The following is a 23710-nucleotide window of genomic DNA, read 5'->3' on the forward strand; positions in this document are numbered from 1 at the left end:
GCTGATCCTCAACACTGGGGCCCCACAAGGGTGCGTTCTGAGCCCTCTCCTGTACTCCCTGTTCACCCACGACTGCGTGGCCACGCACGCCTCCAACTCAATCATCAAGTTTGCGGACGACACAACAGTGGTAGGCTTGATTACCAACAACGGCCTACAGGGAGGAGGTGAGGGCCCTCGGAGTGTGGTGTCAGGAAAATAACCTCACACTCAACGTCAACAAAACTAAGGAGATGATTGTGGACTTCAGGAAACAGCAGAGGGAACACCCCCCCATCCACATCGATGGGACAGTAGTGGAGAGGGTAGCAAGTTTTAAGTTCCTCGGCATACACATCACAGACAAACTGAATTGGTCCACTCACACAGACAGCATCGTGAGGAAGGCGCAGCAGCGCCTCTTCAACCTCAGGAGGCTGAAGAAATTCGGCTTGTCACCAAAAGCACTCACAAACTTCTACAGATGCACAATCGAGAGCATCCTGGCGGGCTGTATCACCGCCTGGTATGGCAACTGCACCGCCCACAACCATAAGGCTCTCCAGAGGGTAGTGAGGTCTGCACAACGCATCACCGGGGCAAACTACCTGCCCTCCAGGACACCTACACCACCCGATGCTACAGGAAGGCCATAAAGATCATCAAGGACATCAACCACCCGAGCCACTGCCTGTTCACCCCGCTGTCATCCAGAAGGCGAGGTCAGTACAGGTGCATCAAAGCTGGGACCGAGAGACTGAAAAACAGCTTCTATCTCAAGGCCATCAGACTGTTAAACAGCCACCACTAACATTGAGTGGCTACTGCCAACACACTGTCAATGACACTGACTCTACTCCAGCCACTTTAATCATGGGAATTGATGGGAAATGATGTAAATATATCACTAGCCACTTTAAACAATGCTACCTTATATAATGTTACTTACCCTACATTATTCATCTCATATGCATACGTAGATACTGTACTCTATATCATCGACTGCATCCTTATGTAATACATGTATCACTAGCCACTTTAACTATGCCACTTGGTTTACATACTCATCTCATATGTATATACTGTACTCGATATCATCTACTGTATCTTGCCTATGCTGCTCTGTACCATCACTCATTCATATATCCTTATGTACATATTCTTTATCCCCTTACACTGTGTATAAGACAGTAGTTTTTTTTGGAATTGTTAGTTAGATTACTTGTTCGTTATTACTGCATTGTCGGAACTAGAAGCACAAGCATTTCGCTACACTCGCATTAACATCTGCTAACCATGTGTATGTGACAAATAAAATTTGATTTGATTTGACATTTCTCTCATGTAAATGTTGTAGCTACATAGAAAGATTAAACATTTTATTTGGGAAGTATCCAGTCTTTGCTAATGATTTCAAGTTGTATTGAATTTACTTTGATCTGTTAAGACATTGAATACATGTTGTTTGGTATATTTACTAAATTTAGTATGTTTAGCTTTTTCTCTGTGAAGTAAGTTGATTTAAAGTTATGTGATTTGGTTTCTGTAAATACATTTCAAAGTTAACACAGAGTAACCAGAAACATGATCTAATTTGCATATTCATATCCAGTTTGCAGCAAATTTGCAGCAAACGGTAGAATGTTCGCCACAAATGTCCTAAAATTGTTTGCCAGAAGTTCACAAGTTTCACAGTTTTCCACAACTAAATTTGAATACATGAGCTTGCTGCTAAATTTGTGGCAAATTGGCCAAAGGTTTGCCCCAACTGTTGTCCGAAGCCAGTTTTTTTGGTAAGGGTTGGGAAAGTTGTCCTAGTCACTGTTGACTAGGGTCGGGTTTTCGAAACTAAGCATTCAGTTAATGTACTGACCATGTCTTTTCCCCTGTTTCGCCTGTAGGGTGCAGCAGCATATATAGTCAACTATCTGATGTTCATGTTCTGGGCTCTACTCCCTTTCCTGGCTGTTATATTGGTCTGGGCCTTTGCATCTTACGCCTGTGGATCAGGAATACCAGAGGTATGCTCACAAATGGACGGTACACACACGCATGCACGCACGCACACAAGCACCAACACACACACACACTCACTGAACTATGTTCTGGCTAAGGAGTAAACTCACTCCGAGGACTATCAACTTCCTAAGTGAAAACCTACGTTTTAGTTCAGGGGTTAACACTGTTGCATTTAAAGCTTTTGGCAAAAATATGAATTTATTTATTGTATTACTCTTTCACTTCTGCTTCCTACAGTCTCATCGATGTTCATCCAATTCTATTTAAAGCCAGACCCTGAACTCTGTTCTCTCTACTTTATTTCTGAGAAAACAAATGACTGAGAATACAGTGGGTGTTTCCCAGATGGCAACCTATTCTCTAAGTCAACTACTTTTGACTAGGGCCCATAGGATAAATGTAGTACACTATATAGGGAATAGGGTGCCATTTGGGATTCACACAGTTTGTTTTGGAGTCAAGACTATATCTGTGTTTTTGGAGCTGTCACTGGCATGTATTTTCCTTTGGAATTTGGCTAAAACACTTTCTGCTGTAGCCACAATCACTAGCAGACACACACACTAGCATATTGACGCTGGCAGAAACACTGTCCTATAATGTCTGTTTGGCATAGTCAGATCTGTTCATTGTTTGGGGCAGAGCACAATACACACACAGTCCTAGACCCACAAGAATAAGCAAACAGAACCACTGGCAGATGGAGCTACGGCTGTATATCATTCATTCAATATTTAAAAAAATGTATGTACCAATCACAGACTGCAGCTTTAGGGCCATCATTGCATTGAAAATAGGAAATCGCATTGCACCGTGATTGGCTCGGTGTTCTGTCGCTCCTGTGGATAGTACGTCATCGTCAAGTTTAAGTCCTTAGTAAGGGTAGACATCCAAAATGTCAGCCCTTTGGGTCCTGCCATAGAGTTATATTACAAGTGCCCTTCCAAGAAGGCTCAAGGTCATTGGCCACAGATAAAATTGTCAAATCACATTTTATGTAGAGTAGCTTTGATTGGACTGATCATGTAAACATCTTACTTTCAAAGTCTTAACTAGCTGTCATCATTTTAATTTTTACCTTTATTTTACTAGGCAAGTCAGTTAAGAAGAAATTCTTATTTTCAATGACGACCTAGGAACAGTGGGTTAACTGCCTGTTCAGGGGCAGAATGACAGATTTGTACCTTGTCAGCTCAGGGATTCGAACTTGCAACCTTTCAGTTACTAGTCCAATGCTCTATCCACTAGGCTACCCTGCCGCCCCATTGTTATGAATCAAGTCGACAATCTACTGGCAAATCTTTTTTAATCCTTGTCATATAAAGAGAAATAATGAATAGAAATTGTAGGTTAAACATATCAGTGCTCATCGGCCATTGGACATAAAGATTATACAACAAGTTGAGAATCGCAAATCGAATCAGTGGCTAAATACAAGAATTGCTAAGCAACCACTAACATTAGCCTGCTATTCAATGGAGTGGCCACCATAAATCCAGAGAATGCCAGACTTTAATGACAAAGTTTGATGACAAAATTTGCCCATAAAGGACCACCTTCACAAGGTGCGTCCAAAGGGTAGGCAGAGGTGGGATCCAGCACCTCTCCCAAGGGCCATAACCCTCCCAGTCAACCAGGTACTGGAACCCCCTGCCCCGAGGTCGAACCTTCAGGAAACACCTCACCATATTAGCAGGTTGGCCGTCGATGAGATGGGGGAGAGGGGTGGGCCTGGAAGCAGGAGACAAAGGGCTGTGAGACATAGGTTTGACCCTGGACACATGAAAGGTGGGATGTATACGAAGGGTACGGGGCAACAGAAGACAAACAGCAGAGGGGCTGATAATCTTGGAGATGGGAAATGGGCCGATAAACCGGGGGGAACGTTTGTGGGATTACACCCGGAAGGGCAGATCCAGGGTGGATAGCCATACCTTCTGCCCGAGATGATACCGGGGAGCCGGGGTCCGATGTCATCAATACCTGGAGATGGGCTCTCCTCCAGGTACGGCGACAGCGGAGGACAAACATTTGGGCAGAAGGTACACCGACCTCTTCGTCCTGCTTGGGGAAGAGCGGGGGCTGATACCTCAGGGAACACTCAAATGGAGATAGGTCCATGGCAGAGCAGGGAAGGGTGCTGCGGGCGTATTCAACCCACACCACCTGCTGGCTCCAGAAGGTGGGGTTGGCAGAGACCAGGCAGCGCAGAGTAGTCTCATGATCCTGGTTGGCTCGCCTCCGACTGGCCATTGGAATGGGGGTGGAATCCAGAGGACAGGCTGCCCGATGACCCAATGAGGGTGTGGGACAGGCAGTGGTTGCAGAAGACCAGCCAGAGCTTGCTGAGGAGTCTTATTCTGAGCACGGACCGTGCAGGCGGAAACAAATGCGGCGACATCTGGAACTATCGTAGGCCACCAAAAGCATTGTCGCACTAAGGCCAGGGTCCAACAGGAGCCCAGGTGGCAGGAAAGCCTGGAGGAATGGGCCCACTCCAGGACCGCAGAGCGGACAGCGTTAGGCGCAAACATCCAATTATCAGGGCCCCACCCAGGGTTCGGCTGGGATCGCTACGCCTCCTGGACCTGTTTCCCTATACCCCAGTTGAGTGCCGTCAACAGGCACGAGGTGGGAAGGATGGTCTCGGGCTCCGGTGTGGTACCAGTGGGGCTATAGTGGCAGGACAGTGCATCCGGCTTGACATTCTTGGATTCTGGCCGGTACGAGAGGGAGAAGTTGAACTGTGTGAACAGCAGGTTCCATCTGGCTTGCCTGGAGTTGAGGCGTTTGGCGGTGCAGAGATTCTGATCTCTCTGAAGAACCTGTGGAGGTTGTTCTTCACTGCGTTGGTGGCAGCCTTCAAGCTCTGCTCTATCAATCCTTTCAGGCCTAATAATTATTATTGTTAATGACTATTACTATTATTATTGTTGTTTTGTCATGGTTTTGTCTTGTTTCTGTTTTGTTTTAACGGTAACAGGCAGTTGGTGTTATTCTATTTAGAGTTCCATACTCCCTGGCACATGGTGGAACTAGTCCCCTTTGTCCTGTTGGATATATTTGGTGGCCTCTGGGAGGCGTGAGTAGTGGACTGTCTTTCTTTTTCAGATAGAGAGGGAGAGAGAAATAGAGAACGACAGAGAGAGAAAGTGTGTGTCTATACTTATTTTACTTGTAATGAATGAACCTCTCTGTTTTTCTCTTGTTCCAGTTTTGATTGTCTAGGTAATTGATTGATTGGTTGATTAATTGATCAACCAACTTACTGACTAATTGACTTCCTCCAATCCCCCCTCCTCTTCCCAGGAAAGAACACTCATCCTGGCCACTACCCGGTGCTAGAGGTCCTGGTTGTAACTGGAGCTACAGCCCCACTATCCTTCCCTAACAGGTAGTTATAATGTGTGCCAGTATAACATGTACTAATGCACTACCAGTGGTGTGTAATAGCACACACATACACATTATAAACAATTTGCTGATGTTGGGTTACCAAGTAGCTTTTATTAATGAATAAAACACAAAACAAACTTTAGTTACACCTGCTTTGGCCTGGATTTGTCAATATATAGTTCATACATGCATCATCTATGAGCAGAATTACTCTTTTACTGCAATTATCCATAAAATCCCTAGTTTGACCTGTTTCTGGAAGCTGTGCGATGCCATTTTCCCTACATTTCCCCTCACGTGGGCCAACCCCTCAGCAATTTGAGTTTCAGCCAATGAGCTTCAACCCCCTCGCCATTTGAGTGACAGTTAGCAAGATGCACACACAGCAAAGTGAGAGCAATGATGTGTTGCACATATCTGTACATACAGTGCCTTTGGAATTCAGACATTTTGTTACGTTACAGCTTTATTCAAACATTTCCCTCATCACTCCACACACAATACCCCATAATGATGAAGCAAAAACTTTATTTTTTTTGTTGATAATTTCTATACACTACTCAAAAAAATGAAGGGAACACTTAAACTACACAATGCAACTCCAAGTCAATCACACTTCTGTGAAATCAAACTGTCCACTTAGGAAGCAACACTGATTGACAATAAATGTCACATGCTGTTGTGCAAATGGAATAGACAACAGGTGGAAATTATAGGCAATTAGCAAGACAACCCCAATAAAGGAGTGGTTCTTCAGGTGGTGACCACAGACCACTTCTCAGTTCCTATGCTTCCTGGCTGATGTTTTGGTCACTTTTGAATGCTGGCGGTGCTTTCACTCTAGTGGTAGCATGAGACAGAGTCTACAACCCACACAAGTGGCTCAGGTAGTGCAGCTCATCCAGGATGGCACATCAATGCGAGCTGTGGCAAGAAGGTTTGCTGTGTCTGTCAGCGTAGTTTCCAGAGCATGGGAGGCGCTACCAGGAGACAGGCCAGTACATCAGGAGACGTGGAGGAGGCCGTAGGAGGGCAATAACCCAGCTGCGGACCGCTACCTCCGCCTTTGTGCAAGGAGGAGCAGGAGGAGCACTGCCAGAGCCCTGCAAAATGACCTCCAGCAGGCCACAAATGTGCATGTGTCTGCTCAAACGGTCAAAAACAGACTACATGAGGGTGGTATGAGGGCCCGACGTCCACAGGTGGGGGTTGTGCTTACAGCCTAACACCGTGCAGGACGTTTGGCATTCGCCAGAGAACACCAAGATTGGCAAATTCGCCACTGGCGCCCTGCGCTCTTCACAGATGAAAGCAGGTTCACACTGAGCACGTGACAGACGTGACAGAGTCTGGAGACGCCGTGGAGAACGTTCTGCTGCCTGCAACATCCAACATCCAACATCCGGTTTGGCGGTGGATCAGTCATGGTGTGGGGTGGCATTTCTGTGGGGGCCCGCACAGTCCTCCATGTGCTCGCCAGAGGTAGCCTGACTGCCATTAGGTACCGAGATGAGATCCTCAGACCCCTTGTGAGACCATATGCTGGTGCGGTTGGCCCTGGGTTCCTCCTAATGCAAGACAATGCTAAACCTCATGTGGCTGGAGTGTGTCAGCAGTTCCTGCAAGAGGAAGGCATTGATGCTATGGACTGGCCCACCCGTTCCCCAGACCTGAATCTAATTGTGCACATCTGGGACATCATGAGCTCTTTGGTCTTGGCCATAGTGAAGTTTGGAGTGTGATTGCCTGAGGTTGTGGACAGGTGTCTTTTATACTGATAACAAGTTCAAACAGGTTCCATTAATACAGGTAACGAGTGGAGGACAGAGGAGCCTCTTAAAGAAGACGTTGCAGGTCTGTGAGAGCCAGAAATCTTGCTTGTTTGTAGGTGACCAAATACTTATTTTCCACCATAATTTGTAAATCAATTCATTAAAAATCCTACAATGTGATTTTCTGGATTTTTTTTCTCATTTTGTCTGTCATAGTTGAAGTGTACCTATCATGAAAATTACAGGCCTCTCTCATCTTTTTAAGTGGGAGAACTTGCACAATTGGTGGCTGACTAAATACTTTTTTGCCCCACTGTATATAAAAAAACTGAAATATCACATTTACATAAGTATTCTGACCCTTTACTCAGTACTTCATTGAAGAACCTTTTAGCGATTACAGCATCGAGTCTTCTTTTGGTATGATGCTTACAAGCTTGCCACACCTGTATTTGGGCAGTTTTTCCCATTCTTCTCTGAAGATCCTATCAAACTCTGTCAGGTTGGATGAAGAGCATTGCTGCACAATTCAATGGATTAGCATTTGTTGATGCACTAGCACGTGATGCGCCCTACATGGACAGACCCTCCCTTGGTAGTGCCCAGGAGGGTACCAGTGTAAGGAAGGTGGAGGGGATGGGAGCAGACACAGGATTCCTCCTGGTGGTCTCACAGGAATCTCAGACGAGTAGTCTTCGAACAGAGGAGGGTCCTGGTCACATATCTGGGGTGTGGTGTGTGAGATGCAGAACCAACTATCTCATTATTTTTCTTTCTCCCAGTAACCATTGTCTCTGCTACTCACCCATTGTCTGTCTTCTTGTCTCTTTTTGTTGGTCTCTGTATCTCTGTCTCTCGCTCTCCTTCGCTCTTTGTGTCTGTTTGCTTTGTGTGTTTGCCAATCACTGGCACAGGTGATGTGTGCCTTTGCCAATGGACATGTTTGACAATGTGGTGTGAGGCATTGTTGTGAGCAATGTTGGACTGTGTGGCTGATCTGTATTTGTGCCTGTTAATATGTAATCTTCAGCTATGTGTCCGTGAGGCCCATTACAAATCAGTATGTGTTTGCATATCGTTGTGTGTATGTACTTTAGTTGTATGCATCTATGAAGAAATCCTCCCCACTTTCTCTACATCCTCCTTCCCCACGTTCCCCCCTCCCCCCCTTCTTGTTTTAGACAAGGTTCGCATGCGACAGGAGGAGGTGGTCAGTGCCTCATTTAATGTTCTTCAAGGAACACGTGCCCCCCCCCCTGGAATTCACTCAAATCTGGAAGTAAGTGGAAATTCTCATGTACATTTTCCTCAATGCTTCTCCATGAGCAAAATGTTGCAGTTTGTAGCAAGTTTGTTTTGAAAGAGCCTAAAGGTGAGAGAGGAAAATGGAGAACAGCTTGATGGCAAGGAGGGTTGTTTCTCAGAACCTCAGATAACTGAATAGAATGATGTTTTGTAATCACCAAAACATTATATTCTATTGTCTTTACAACATACGAGATTCCAGGAAAGATTCCTTTTGTAAATACACCTAGTGTACAAAAACGCCTGAGTGTTCCAGAGCGCAGCATAACAAATGAATTTACGAACGCTCAACACCCGTTGAATATGAGGAAAATGCGACTGAAGTTCTATCAACACATTGCCAGTGGTATTCACACTGCAAAAAAGCTCTAGCATTGTTACTCCACCTTCCGGGATGGCTACAAGGCCCTCCCCTGCCATCCCGTCAGGAAATCAGATCACAACTCCATTTTGCTCCTACCTTCCTATAGGCAGAAACTCAAACAGGAAGTACCTATGCTAAGGTTAATTCAACACTGGTCTGACCAATCGGAATCCATGCTTCAAGATTGTTTGATCACGTGGACTGGGATATTTTCCGAGAAGCCTCCAAGAATACGTATACACGGAAACCCTTAGACCCACTCCGTTTTTGCATACCTCCCCCAACAGATGCCCTTTCCCACCTGGACAAAAGGAACACCTATGTGAGAACACTGTTCATTGACTACATTGACTACAGCTCAGCATTCAACACCATTGTATCCACAAAGCTCATCACTAAGGTAAGGACCCTTGGATAAAACACCTTCCTCTGCAACTGGATCCTGCTTAGTCCCTTCCTGTACTCCCTGTTCACCCACGACTGCGTGGCCGAACACGACTCCAACACCATAGGCCTGATCACCTACAATGATGAGGCCTATAGGGTGAAGGTCAGACACCTGGCAGTGTGGTAAGAGGACAACAATCTCTCCCTCAATGTGAGCAAGAGAAAGGAGCTGATCATGGACTATATGAAAAGGAAGGCTGAATTAGGCCCACATTAACATCGACGGGGCTGAAGTGGAGCAGGTCAAGAGTTTCAAGTTCCTTGGTATCCACATCACCAACGAACTATCATGGTCCAAACACAGCAAGTTGTGAAGAGGACACGACAACACCTTTTCCTCCTCAGGAGACCTGAAAAGATTTGTCATGGGTCCCCATATCCTCAAAAAGTTCTTCAGCTGCACCATTGAGAGCATCCTGACCGGTTGCATCTGGTATGGCAACTGCTCGGTATCTGACCACAAGGCGCTACAGAGGGTAGTGCATACAGCCCAGTACATCACTGGGGCCTCGTTTCCTGACATCCAGGACCTATACACTAGGCGGTGTCAGAGGAAGGCCCTAAAAATGGTCAAAGACTCCAGTCACCCAAGTCATAGACTGTTCTCTCTGCTACTGCACAGCAAGTGGTACTGGAGCGCTAAGTCTAGGACCAAAAAGCTCCTTAACAGATTCTACCCACAAGCCATAAGACTGCTGAACAATGAATTAAATGGCCACCAAGACTATTTACATTGACCACCCCCCTTTTGTTTTTGCACTACTGCTACTCGCTGTTTATTATCTATGTATAGTCACTTTACAAATTACCTCGACTAACCTGTAACCCAGCACATTGACTTGATACCGGTACCCCCAGTATATAGCCTCGTTATTGTTATGCAATTTTCTAGTGTTACTTTTTGATTTGATTTTGTAACTTTAGTTTATTTATTGTTGGTTAAGTGCTTGTAGGTAAGCATTTCACTGTTGTATTCGCGCAAAACTGAAAGCGTGAACCACCGCATATAACCATTCAAAAGTGACTGGGAATATGGTTGAATACAAAGAGTGTAGTTATTCCTTAAGTAAGGCAATCAAACAGGCAAAAAGTCAGTATAGAGACATAGTAGAGTCACAATTCACAGGTTAGACATCAGACTTATGTGGCAGGGCCTACACGGATTACAAAAGGAAAGCCAGCCACGTCGCGTACACCAGACGACATCCCGAGCAGTGTCCTCAGAGCATGTGCAGACCAGCTGGCTGGAGTGTTTCCGGACATTTAAAAATATCTCCCTATCCCAGTCTGCTGTCCCTACTTGATTCAAGATGTCCACAAATGTTCCTGTATCCAAGAAAGCTCAGGTAACTGAATTAAATGACTATCGCCCCATAACACTCACTTCTGTCATCATGAAGTACTTTGAGAGGCTAGTTAAGGATCATATCACCTCTACCTTACCTGACACCCTAGACCAACTACAATTTGCATACCGCCCCAATAGATCCACAGACTATGCAATCGCCATCGCACTGCACACTGCCCTATCCCATCTGGACAAGAGGAACACCTACAGTGGATTCAGAAAATGTCAGACCCCTTGAACTTTTCCACATTTTGTTACATTACAGCCTTATTCTGAAATGGATTCAATCGTTTTCCTCCACCTCACTAATCTAAACACAATACCCCATGATGACAAAAGAAAACCAGGATTTTAGATTTTTGTTGCTAATTAATAAAAATAAAAAAATATTATATTTACATAAGTATTCAGATCCTTTACTCAGTACAGTTGAAGCACCTTTTGCAGTAATTACAGCCTCGAGTCTTCTTAGGTATGATGCTACAAGCTAGGCACAACTGTATTTGGGGAATTTCTCAAATTCTTCTCTGCAGATCCGCCTTTTACTGAGGAGTGGCTTCTGTTTGGCCACTCTACCTTAAAGGCCTGATTGGTGGAGTGCTGCAGAGATGGTTGTCCTTCTGGAAGATTCTCCCATCTCCACAGAGAAACTCTGGAGTTTTGTCAGTGACCATCGTGTTCTTGGTCATCTCTCTGACCAAAGCCTTTCTCCCCCAATTGTTAAGTTTGGCTGGGCGGCCAGCTCTAGGAAGTGTCTTGGTGGTTCCAAACTTCTTCCATTTAAGAATGATGGAGGCCACTGTGTTCTTGGAGAACTTCAATGCTGCAGAAATGTTTTCCCTTCCCTAGATCTGTGCCTCAACACAATCCTGTCTCAGAGCTCTTCAGACAATTCCTTCGACCTCATGGATTGGTTTATGCTCTGACATGCACTGTGAACTGTAGGACCTTGTATAGACAGGTGTGTACCTTACAAATCATGTCCAATCAATTGAATTTACCACAGGTGTACTCCAATCAAGTTGTAGAAACAATGATGATCAATGGAAACAGGATGAACCTGAGCTATATTTCGAGTCTCATAGCGACGGGCATTTCTGTTCTTTATTTTTTTAAATACATTTCTTTAAATTTCTAATACCTGTTTTTGCTTTGTCATTGTGGGGTATTGTGTGTAGATTGATGAGGATTTTTTTATGTAATACATTTTAGAATAAGACTCTAATGTAACAAAAAGTACTTTCTGAAGCCACTGTGTATAAGAATGCTGTTCTTTGACTATAGCTCAGCCTTCAACACCATAGCACCCTTCAAGCTCATCATTAAACTCAGGGCCCTGGGTCTGAACCTCGCCCTGTGTTACTGGGTCTTGGACTTCCTGACAGGCCGCCCCCCAGTTGGTGAATGGTAGGAAACAATACCTCCACTTCGCTGATCTTCAACACAGGGAACCCAAGTGTGCACGCCTCCAACTCAATCATCAAGTTTGCAGGTGACACAACAGTAGAAGCCCTGATTACCAACATTGATGAGACAGCCTACAGGGAGGAGGTGAGGGCCCTGGTGGAGTGGTGCCAGGAAAATAACCTCTCCCTCAACGTCAACAAAATGAAGGGGCTGATCGTGGAGTTCAGGAAACAGCAGAGGGAACACACCTCTATCCACATCGACAGGACCGCAGTAGAGAAGGTGAAAACAACAGCGCCTCTTCAAACTCAAGAGGACATCAACCACCTGAGCCATGGCCTGTTCACCCCGCTATCATCCAGAAGGTGAGGTAAGTACAGGTGCATCAAAGATGGGACCGAGAGACTGAGAAACAGCTTCAATCTCAAGGCCATCAGACTGTTTTATAGCCATCACTAGCTGGCTTCCGCCCGGTTACTCAACCCTGCACCTTAGATTCTGCTGCCCTATGTAAATGGACATGGAATCACTGGTCACTTTAATAATGGAACACTAGTCACTTTAATAATGTTTACATATTGCTTTACTCATTTCATATGTCTCATTTCATAGGAGCTCCCCTCCTCCTTCCATCCCTCATGCACTTCTCTATGGGACTGTGAAGAGGACACCTGCCCTTTTGGACACCTCCTTTCCCCTGTCTCCTTGCATCCCGGCATCTCTCCTTTAATCCACTGCCCCATGGGAATGGGAAGAGGACACCATCCCCATAGGAGCGAGACACATGAAGACTGTCTTGCTTCCCTAATAAAAGTTGGTACTCTCAAGGGAGGGAAGGAGAGAGTGTTGAAAAATACGTGGCTACAGACAGAAGATATCATAATGGCAAATCATGAAGGAATATGTATGATGCTTTGATACCACTGACACAGACAGGATGGGAAAAGGAGGGGAAAGAGAGAAGTAGGGATAAGAAGGGTGAGGAGAGGTGGTGGGAAAGTGCTGACTTAAGTCTTACTTATACTAGCCACAGTTAGAAACATAGTATGGAGCCCCAAGCTAGCTCCAGCCTCCACCTTTCCCCGTCAGAAGACATGCCCAGACAGAGCACTCCATCCTGGGCTGATGGATGCTTGGGAGCCCCCCTGCCCTCGTTCTTCTGTTCTGGCTTCCTCTGCCCTCAGGGAAGGGGTAGGTTGGGAAAAGAGGATTCAGACACTTGCGCACACTAAAACACACACCAAAGACTCTCTGGCTGCCTGGGAACTACTCCGAGACATATTGAACAGACTGCGAGAGCTGCAATATCGCACACAGAGAGAGAGAGAGAGAGAGAGAGAGAGAGAGAGAGAGAGACGTAAACACCAATCTGTGCCTTCAGGAATCTTTTATACAGATGTCTATGGTCATAATCTCTGTGAGAAGGTATCATTAACAAGCAGTGTGTGTGTGTACGAACTGTGTGTCAAAGTGTGTGTGTATGTATGTGTCTAAGTGTGTGCGTGCTGAAGTAAAGCTAGAACACAAAAGGGAAACATCAGTTTAGTATTCCTCCTAAAATTGTCCCCATTACTGCATAGGTATGTTTCCATGACAACCTTGTTGCCTTCGTCAATTTGATACGCAACAGGCGTGGGAAAAGGATGACAACACACACACTGACAAACTGTCCGGTTATTTGAATACAATGCAGTTAAGTACAGGTGACTCCCACAGCTACAACATAATGCTATAGAGAGCTAAAGGGACAAAGAGACTTCACATGGTGATCAGGTTACTGACCTGCTCAGATTCACACATTCCTCAAACACCTACTTGTTGGAAGACACACACAGGGACACACACGTGTGCGTGTGTTTGAGTCTGCGCTTATGTGTCCTTAGGTGTGGGAATATTTTACAAAAAGTGAAAGTTTGCCAATATGGAACAGTTTCTGAGTTGAAAGATCTAACATTAAGGAAGTTCACACACACCCATGTTCCAAGTTAGTCAAGTTGTCAGTTTAACCTTGTCAGTTTAAATTGTTTGTCAAGTTGCTAATTTAACATGGTCAGCTTAAATTAGTCAAGTTGTCGGTTTAACCTTGTCAGGAATCTTGTGGTCTTTTCTCTTCTCTTTTTCTGATTCTTAAATCTTTTTTGAATTGTGAATAAAATGGGAATGAATTCTGAATCGAATTGTAATGAAATGGAACCCAGCAAACTGTAGTGTAGTTCTTTGATCCAACGACTAAGGGTTACTCGTGCACATACACACAGACGCTGTATTGCTGTACTGAAGATACTGTTAGTAAGGTAGGGGTCTCACAAAACTGTGTGTGTGTGAGAGCTGGGGTATCTGTGTGTGTTTGTGTGTCGATGAGTTCTTGGGATGCCTTGTGTTTATAATCATCAATGTTATCGGATTATCTCATAATTGTATCCTTATGTTCTTGTAGGAAAAACCAATTAAATCACATCTTTCATATATTCACTGTTCTTGTTATTATGGCATTGTTGCCGTCATTCATCAGTTTATCCACCCATTCCTCTCACATGCTCACTTCCATCTTGGTGTGTCTCCCAAATGGCACCATATTCCCTATATAGTGCACTACTTTTGACCAGAACCCAAAGGGAAGTAGTGCAGCATGTAGCGGATAGGCTGCTATTTGGGACGCAGGCCCTGGTCACTCCTTTTTATCGTCATCCCTCAATCCACCCATTCAATCTGTTTATTCCCCCATCTTCCGCATCATCACATCATGATATAAAGACACAAGGAGATTGTTTTGGCACCTGCTGTGATTCTCATGCTGTACTTGTCCACCCATTTCTCTCTCCATCTTAATGTGATTCTCATGTTCACTGTTCTTGGACACTAAATCTCACACTCACCCATTCCTCCATCCACCCATCCTATCCTCTATTCTTTTTGTTCTCTCAGTCTCTGTCCTCAGACAACTCTCTCTCTTCTGTACTGTCCCCACTGTCCTTCTCTCTCTTCCTCTTCCTTCCGAAGCGACAAAACATTCCAAAGATGATTTCACAATGCTGCCTGTCCTGTCGAGCTGCTTGACTCCTCTCTCTCACTCGTCTTGGAACTGGAAGTGCAATAAGAAAAAGGGTTGGGTCTGGTTTTGAGCGGAGCACTGGACAGTTTTTTTCCTTCTCTCACTGTAGGGGCCACTTCCTCTGCTACTGCCAACCTTTGTGTGCTTGGCTGGGGTTTAAAAGCCTTATCACTGAGACGGATCACTGAGACTGTACTTACAATGAGCACCTCCATACTTCCTAAGAACCTTATCAGAGGTTTAATGATTTTTCATTCTGAATGTGGAATGTTGCATTGTTTTCATGCCCTATGAGGTATTCCAAAATTCCGTGTCCCTCCCAGAATTATAGAAGAGTCCAAATTCCTCTAAGTCTGGGCAATGTGCTCGTTGCACTCGTATTGTTCTGCGAGGCGTGTGTGTGTGTGTCTCTGTGTCTCTCTGTCTGAGCCACACACACAGTTGTCTGGCCCCAGTTGGTCTATCCAGGATGTTGTTGGTTTGTTTCCTAGACCTGGCCACAGTCAGGGTGGAGGGGTGTGGGCTCCAGTCTTAGAAAGCCAATTTCCTGACTGGCCCTTAGAACAACAGAGAACTCTATAGACTAATAACACTGGAGAGAATGTCAACGTTGTAGATATGAAAAAGTGTGTATGTGAGAGAGAGAGAGAGAGAGAGAGAGAGGTGTGTGGCAGGATGGGAGGTGTTGGGAAAAAAAGGGAGATTAAAAGAGGGATTAGTCCTTGTTCACACTCCTTGGAAAATAATAAACGAGGGAGGAGGGAAACAAGTCAAACAAGACCCACTGGTCACCTCAATCATATCACGCGTGTGGGCATAGAAATTAAATGATGTAATTGACATGCCTTGATTGAACTCTGTGGATCATATAATTGTTTACTAATTGTAATTATCTAAACGTCGATCAGAAGTAAGAACTCCTAATGGCCAGTTGGAGTTAAGCGTTATACAGAACAATATGAATAATTTACCTAAACCACTTGGCTGTAAGTTCTAGAACTTGGTCATATTTTAGAACTGATCTAAACACTGCTGGGGAACTCTATTTGGCCCCATCCAAGAGGACCACATGCGCATGCTTACACCTGCAAACACACACGCACGCACACACACGCACGCACACACAAGATTTTTTTTGCAGGACGTAACACATCATACGGAATGGATGACGTAGTACACAATCGGATGAAGTAGTATACACAAAAAAGGGACCCGTTTTGGCATGTGAGACCCACTTTCAAAACTACTGGATGAAATGATACAAAAGTAGTTCTGGAGCATCACTTGCAGGTGTTCACATCCAAAAGTTGTTTGCTCTTGATAATAACGCATGTGTGACCAACTGGCTCGATTGGATCTTATGTAGCAAAATTTGAAATTGTGTTTTTTACATTGGATAAAAGTAGAGACGCAGACCTAGAAAATTGTATATTGTACACTACACACACACACAATGCTGCCAACACACTGACTCAACTCCAGCCACTTTAATAATGGGAATCGATGGGAAATGATGTAAAATATATCACTAGCCACTTTAAACAATGCTACCTAATATAATGTTTACATACCCTACATTATTCATCTCATATGTATACGTATATACTGTACTCTATATCATCTACTGCATCCTTATGTAATACATGTATCACTAGCCACTTTAACTATGCCACTTTGTTTACATACTCATCTCATATGTATATACTGCACTCAATACCATCTACTGTATCTTGCCTATGCCGCTCTGTACCGTCACTCACTCATATATCTTTATGTACATATTCTTTATCCCCTTACACTGTGTATAAGACAGTAGTTTTGGAATTGTTAGCTAGATTACTTGTTGGTTATTACTGCATTGTCGGAACTAGAAGCACAAGCATTTCGCTACACTCACATTAACATCTGCTAACCATGTGTATGTGACAAATAAAATTTGATTTGATGGGAAAGTAATTGTGCTTTGAAAGTTGATGAACTTGTAACCCCACTTTTGAGAAATCTGCCCTTGAATGTTTTGGAACACCTACTGGAAAGCTCTTTGTTTACACCCATTCAGCATCGTTCAAACCCTCTTAGTGCCTTAGCCCCACCCATCTCTTTAACCTCTCTGGGATATGTGGGACGCTAGCGTCCCTCTTGGTCAAAAGCCAGAGAAAATGCAGAGCGCCAAATTCAAATAAATTCCTATAAAAATGAAACTTTCATGAAATTACACATGTAAGATACCAAATTAAAGCTACACGTGTTGTGAATCCAGCCAACATGTCAGATTTCAAAAAGGCTTTTCGGCGAAAGCAAACGATGCTATTATCTGAGCATAGCACCATAGTAAACAAAAGAGAGAAAACATTTCAACCCTATAGGCGCGACACAAATCGCAGAAATAAAAATATAAATCATGCCTTACCTTTGACGAACTTCTTCTATTGGCACTCCAATATGTCCCATAAACATCACAAATGGTCCTTTTGTTTGATTAATTCCGTCCATATATATCCAAAATGTCCATTTATTTGGCGCATTTGATAGAGAAAAACACCGGTTTGCGCAACATGATGACAAAATATCTCAAAAGGTACCTGTAAACTTTGCCAAAACATTTCAAACTACTTTTGTAATACAACTTTAGGTATTTTGTAAGGTAAATAATCGATAAAATTGAAGACGGGATGATCTGTGTTCAATACAGGAAGAAAACAAACAAGCATGCATTCTGGTCTTGCGCTTCTATCAAACAGTACACATGAAGTGACAATCGTTCAAGATGGCCGTACTTCTTCATTACACAAAGGAATAACCTCAACCAATTTCTAAAGACTAGTGACATCCAGTGGAAGCGGTAGGAACTGCAAGCAAGTTCCTTAGAAATCTGGATTCCCAATGAAACCTCATTGAAAACAGGGTGACCTCAACAAAAAAAATCTGAATGGTTTGTCCTCGGGGTTTCGCCTGCTACAGAAGTTCTGTTATACTCACAGACATGATTCAAACAGTTTTAGAACCTTCAGAATGTTTTATGCATATCTTATCTTCTGGGGATGAGTAGCAGGCAGTCGAAATTGGGCATGCTTTTCATCCAAAATTCCAAATGCTGCCCCCTATCCTAGAGAAGTTAAGGACTGACATGCGAGGCCATGTGCTAAACAGACCTTGGACTTCACATTACCGTCTCTGGTAAACACGCACTATATCAAATAAAATCAATGTTTATTTGTCACATGCACAGGATACAGAAGTACAGTGCAGTGAAATTGTTACTAGCATAATGGAGTCTTGTTTAGCCGTGAGTTAAGCTAGCTTATGTTAAGCTAGCTAGCTAAACAATGAACCACAATCTAAACTCAATGGTTCAATGTTAGCTAGCTACCTAACATTCGGCTATGACTAGCAATGCAAATAGCTCTGAGATATGAATAATATTACTATACAGATCATAAATGTACCTTTAAGCTAGCGAGCCAGCCAGCTAACATTAGCTAGTTAGCTAACAATATGCTTTAGCTTGCAATGAAACCAACTTTGACAAAATTTGAAATGTTTAATATTTGAAAACGTAACTCGCTAGACTCTCTTACCCGTATACATGGATGAACACTTCTCTCTCTGTCACGTATGCTATGGTTTCAGTTAGTTTAAAGATGTACTGCGGAGACAGGTGTTTCATACAACAGTATGTTCTCTTTTTGACTTCCTCCACATATTTGCAATCGAAAGCCAGAATTTTCTCCATCTCCTTAGCTATCATACTCTGCTTCCACCGGGCTTTCCAGTGATTTTGTCACTCAGTCCTCCAGAAAGTGGAGAGCAACACTTCTGCAGTTCTTTGTGGTGTCTTTCAAAAAAGCCACGTTAGAAAGGATTACCAACACATACTGAGCAGCTCATGTTATAGACAGTAACCGGCTACAATCCGAAATCATCTTGGAATGACCAGCCCATCCATTAGCTCAGGTAAATCATGGCTAGCGGAAAGGTTCCTGCCTCTCCTGTCAAGTTGTGACACGTGACAAATGCCTTGTTTCCTGAAATGAGTCACATGTACTTTCAAAAGTAAAACTGGTTTGAAAATCTGAACATATACACTACCGTTCAAAAGTTTTGGGTCACTTAGAAATATCCTTGTTTTTGGATGAAAAGCACCTTTTTTGTCCATTAAAATAACGTCAAATTGATCAGAAATAGAATGTAGACATTGTTAACCTTTTGTGACTAGGGGGCAGGATTTTCATTTTTGGAAAAATAATGTTCCCATAGTAAACGGGATATTTTGTCAGGACAAGATGCTAGAATAGGCATATAATTGACAGCTTAGGATAGAAAACACTCTAAAGTTTCCAAAACTGTATAAATATTGTCTGTGAGTATAACAGAACAGATATTGCAAATGACTATTGTATCTGGAAACGGCTGATTTTTAATGGAATATCTATTGTACATAGATGTACAGAGGCCCATTATCAGTAACCATCACTCCTGTGTTCCAATGGCATGTTGTGATGGCTAATCCAAGTTTATCATTTTAAAAGGCTAATTGATCATTAGAAAACCCTTTTGCAATTATTTTAGCACAGCTGAAAACTGTTGTGCTGATTAAAGAAGCAGGCTAGTTGAGTATCTGGAGCGTCAACATTTGTGGGTTCGATTACAGGCTCAAAATGGCCAGTAACAAAGAACTTTCTTCTGAAACTCATCATTCTATTCTTGTTCTGAGAAATGAAGGATATTCCATGCGAGACATTGCCTAGAAACTGAAGATCTCATACAACGCTGTGTACTACTCCCTTCACAGAACTGCGCAAACTGTCTCTAACCAGATTAGAAAGAGGAGTGGGAGGCCCCGATGCACAACTGAGCAAGAGGACAAGTACATTAGTGTCTAGTTTGAGAAACTGATCCCTCACAAGTCCTCAACTAGCAGTACCTGCAAAGCACCAGTCTCAATGTCAACAGGGAAGTGGTGACTCCGGGATGCTGGCCATCAAGGCAGAGTAGCAAAGAAAAAAAAAGCCGTATCTCAGACTGGCCAATAAAAATATTAAGATGGGCAAAAGAACACAGACACTGGTTAGAGGAAGATTGGAAAAAAGTGTTATGGACAGACAAATCTAAGTTTGAGGTTTGTGAGACACACAAAATGAAAAGATGCTGGAGGAGTGCTTGACGCCATCTGTCAAGCATGGTGGAGGCAATGTGATGGTCTGGGGGTCCTTTGGGGGTGGTAAAGTGGGAGAATTGTACAGAGTAAAAGGGATCTTGAAGAAGCAAGGCTATCACTCCTTTTTGCAACTCTATGCCATACCCTGTGGACGGAGCTTAATTTAAGCCAATTTCCTCCTCCATCAGGAAAATGACCCAAAGCACAGCTCCTAACTATGCAATAACTATTTAGGGAAGAAGCAGTCAGCTGGTATGCTGTCTATAATGGAATGGCCAGCACAGTCACCGGATCTCAACCCTGAGCTGTTGTGGGAGCAGCTTGACTATATGGTAATTGCTGCAAATGGACAAAAGCAAAGTTTGAAGGACACAGTTATTATTTCAATTAAAATTCATTATTTATAACCATGTCAACGTCTTGACTATATTTCCTATTCATTTCGCAACTCACTTCATGTATGTTTTCATGGAAAATTTCTAAGTGACCCCAAACATTTGAACTGTAGTGTGTGTATATATATTATTGTCTATCTATTAATCTGTGAGTGGTTACCTTTCTCCAGGCCCATCCCTCAGCTTTTTACCAAAACAGAGGCAGGGCGAACATTTTGTTATTGTTTCATCTGTGGATTTGCCCTTTAAACAGCTGCATATTATCAAGATTTCAAAGTGTCACCAACAAAAAGGTATACAAAATGCCTACAGCAAATGCAGCATATGGCATTCATTTTTCACATGTAAATAGCACTTTTCAGTAGTGCTCAAAGCATGCCATTCCATGAGAGCAGTGTTTGTTTTTCAACTCGAATCAATGAGCCCAATCAGTCCTCCATGACAACAAATCCTAAACAACAGAGTAGGGCTGGCTAATAAGTCCTTCGTTTTCGGGTTATGGTCAGGTAAAACAATTTGGCTCATCTATACTTCTGTCACACCCTGATCTGTTTCACCTGTCCTTGTGATTGTCTCCACCCCCTCCAGGTGTCGCTTATTTTCCCTGGTGTATTTATCCCTGTGTTTCCTGTCTCTTTGTGCCAGTTTGTCTTGTATGTTCAAGTCAACCAGTGTGGTTTTTCCCCGTGCTCCTACGTTTCTATTCTCTTCTACTCGTCCTCCCGGTTTTGACCTTTGCCTGTTTTGTGGACTCCATTCCCGCCTGCCTGACCATTCTGCCTGCCATTCTGGATCTCCAAACTGGTTTTGAACTTTTGCCTGTCCACGACCATTCTCTTGCCTAAACCTTTTGGATTGTTAATAAACATCTTGACTCTAACCATGGGTCTCGCCTTGTGCCCTTATAACTTCCATATTTCAAGTCCTATTCTTGAAGATTAAGGGGTATAAGATTTATTGGATTGACTGGAATTCTGATAGACCTTGGGTAGATGTTGTTCAATTGGTAACATACATTTTTGTCGTCTAATGCATCTTAAGGGGAAAGTAATCTAATACTAACTGAACGTAATCAGATTACATTACTGAGTTTGGGTATTCCAAAAATTATGTTACTGATTACAATTTAGAGAGCTAATAACAGTAACGGATTACTTTTAGAAAGTGACCTACCCAACCCTGTATTTTGTAGAGAGTTGCGTTTACTGTTTTGCAAAATAAAATTCTTAGCATTTTCATTGTGTGTGAGAGCAATGAGAAATTACTTAGTTTTGCTAAAAAATAATGCTGTCGTGCTCATTAGGTTATGATGGAGATCAAGTCGACTCCAGTTTCATTAAAAGTGTCTTAGCAATCGAGAAAAATTCATTCCATCCATCAAATGTCCCACAGTTATGAGGCAAAGGTGTGGGCGCACACATGACTCGAATTACACAAATTCACAAACACTGACTGAGTGACCGATAGGAATGTGTCATTCGAGTCACAAGGCCAGGGTGGAATCCTCTCTCCCTCTAACTACGACTATTAGGACCAGTCTATACAGGCCAGGGTCAGTACTCTAATACATGGTTTCCCTCTCTCCACCTCCCTTCTTCCCTCTCTCCTCTACTACAGTATAGGACTTAAGTCATTTATTTGGCTTCCCTCTCTGCTCTCCATACTGCGCCAGTGTAACAGAAGTGGTTTGAACCCAGTGAAATAAAGCAAAACCAAGAAGCTGAGAACAAAACCAAAGTTGGGGTGGCAATTACAGTGTGGTGTAGCTGGCTTCACCAGTGGAAAACCGTCTACCCCGGGCAGCCTTGCGTGCCAGCCTCTACTAGGTCAACCCTGAAAGGCAGATTGTCCACATCAATAGGACATCCTGGTTTAAATAAAGTTGATATCTTAATATTGGATTTGTTATGTGAGGTATCCTGCCGTTTGTATCTGTTTCTAGTTTTGTACTAAAACAAATACAGACCAGCAGCCAAACCGGATGATAGTCGGATCTCCACAAGTTCAAAGCGGACAAATGATACGATAAATACTGCATGCCACGCACACACTTGAGTTCAAAGCAGACAAAAGGTTTGATACTGGTTTGATACAAACAGTACATCTAATGCAGCCATGAAAATAGACAGAATACTATTTATAATATCGTTGGTTGCAGAGCAACTGTGGATGTGTCCCTAAATGGCACCCCGCCTGTAACTGCTGCATAGATCATGGAATCATATGGACATTGGGCTTTACACATCACAGTTCTAAGGGGATTCCTCATCAAACCAAGGGGATTTAACACTTTTTACTGTAATTTTCATAATGGGTGTGTGCTTATTAGTAACTGGAATAAGTAGTTTCATAGATGCGTCAAGTGTAGTGTCTGGTTGCTCCTCATCACACACCACAGACCAGCAAATATTCTTTACATCAACATATGAATCACTACAAAACTTATTGTATAACCTCTTATACACTATATTAGGCCCAGCCTTTGGATCTTTGGTTTTCCTAGAAATGCTATTATATCGTGATCACTACATCTTATGGATTTGGATACTGCTTTAATGCACATTTCTGCAGCATTAGTAAAGACGTGATCAATACATGTTGATGATTTAATTCCTGTGCTGATTGTAACTACCCTGGTAGGTTGACTGACATCCTGATCCAGGTTGCAGGCACTGGTTACAGGTTTTTTAATTTTTTTGAGTGGGCAGCTTAATGATAGCCAGTTAATATTTAAAATCAGCCAGAAAATATACTTCTCTGTTGATATCACATACATTATCAAGCATTTCACACATTAGCACTTGGTCTATAGTAGCTTCCCACAAGAATGGGGTTTAGGTGAGGCAGATGAACCTGTAGCCATATTACATCAACACTATTTAACATTAGATCGTCCCTAAGCTTAACAGGAATGTGGTTCTGAATATAGACCGCAACACCGCCTCTGTCTTTTGGTAGATGTTATAACTTTGTATTGCTACCACTGTATGATCAAAGGTATTATCTGAGTGAGTTTCAGAGATAGTCAGAATATGAATGTCATCTGTTACAGGCAAGTTATTGACTTC

The 23710-nt window shown here is 43.1% G+C and overlaps 1 long non-coding RNA gene across 1 annotated transcript; it reads left to right on the forward strand.

Annotated features, from left to right (window-relative positions):
- Positions 1–1244: 1244 nt before the first annotated feature.
- LOC112214492 lies at positions 1245–16510 on the forward strand. Its single transcript, XR_002948117.2, has 4 exons — positions 1245–2000; positions 5308–5392; positions 8348–8445; positions 12650–16510. It is a non-coding gene; the product is annotated as an uncharacterized LOC112214492 (long non-coding RNA).
- The last annotated feature ends 7200 nt before the right edge of the window (positions 16511–23710 follow it).

This window comes from Oncorhynchus tshawytscha, linkage group LG15 (genome assembly GCF_018296145.1).
Source record: "Oncorhynchus tshawytscha isolate Ot180627B linkage group LG15, Otsh_v2.0, whole genome shotgun sequence".
Lineage (NCBI taxonomy): Eukaryota > Metazoa > Chordata > Actinopteri > Salmoniformes > Salmonidae > Oncorhynchus > Oncorhynchus tshawytscha.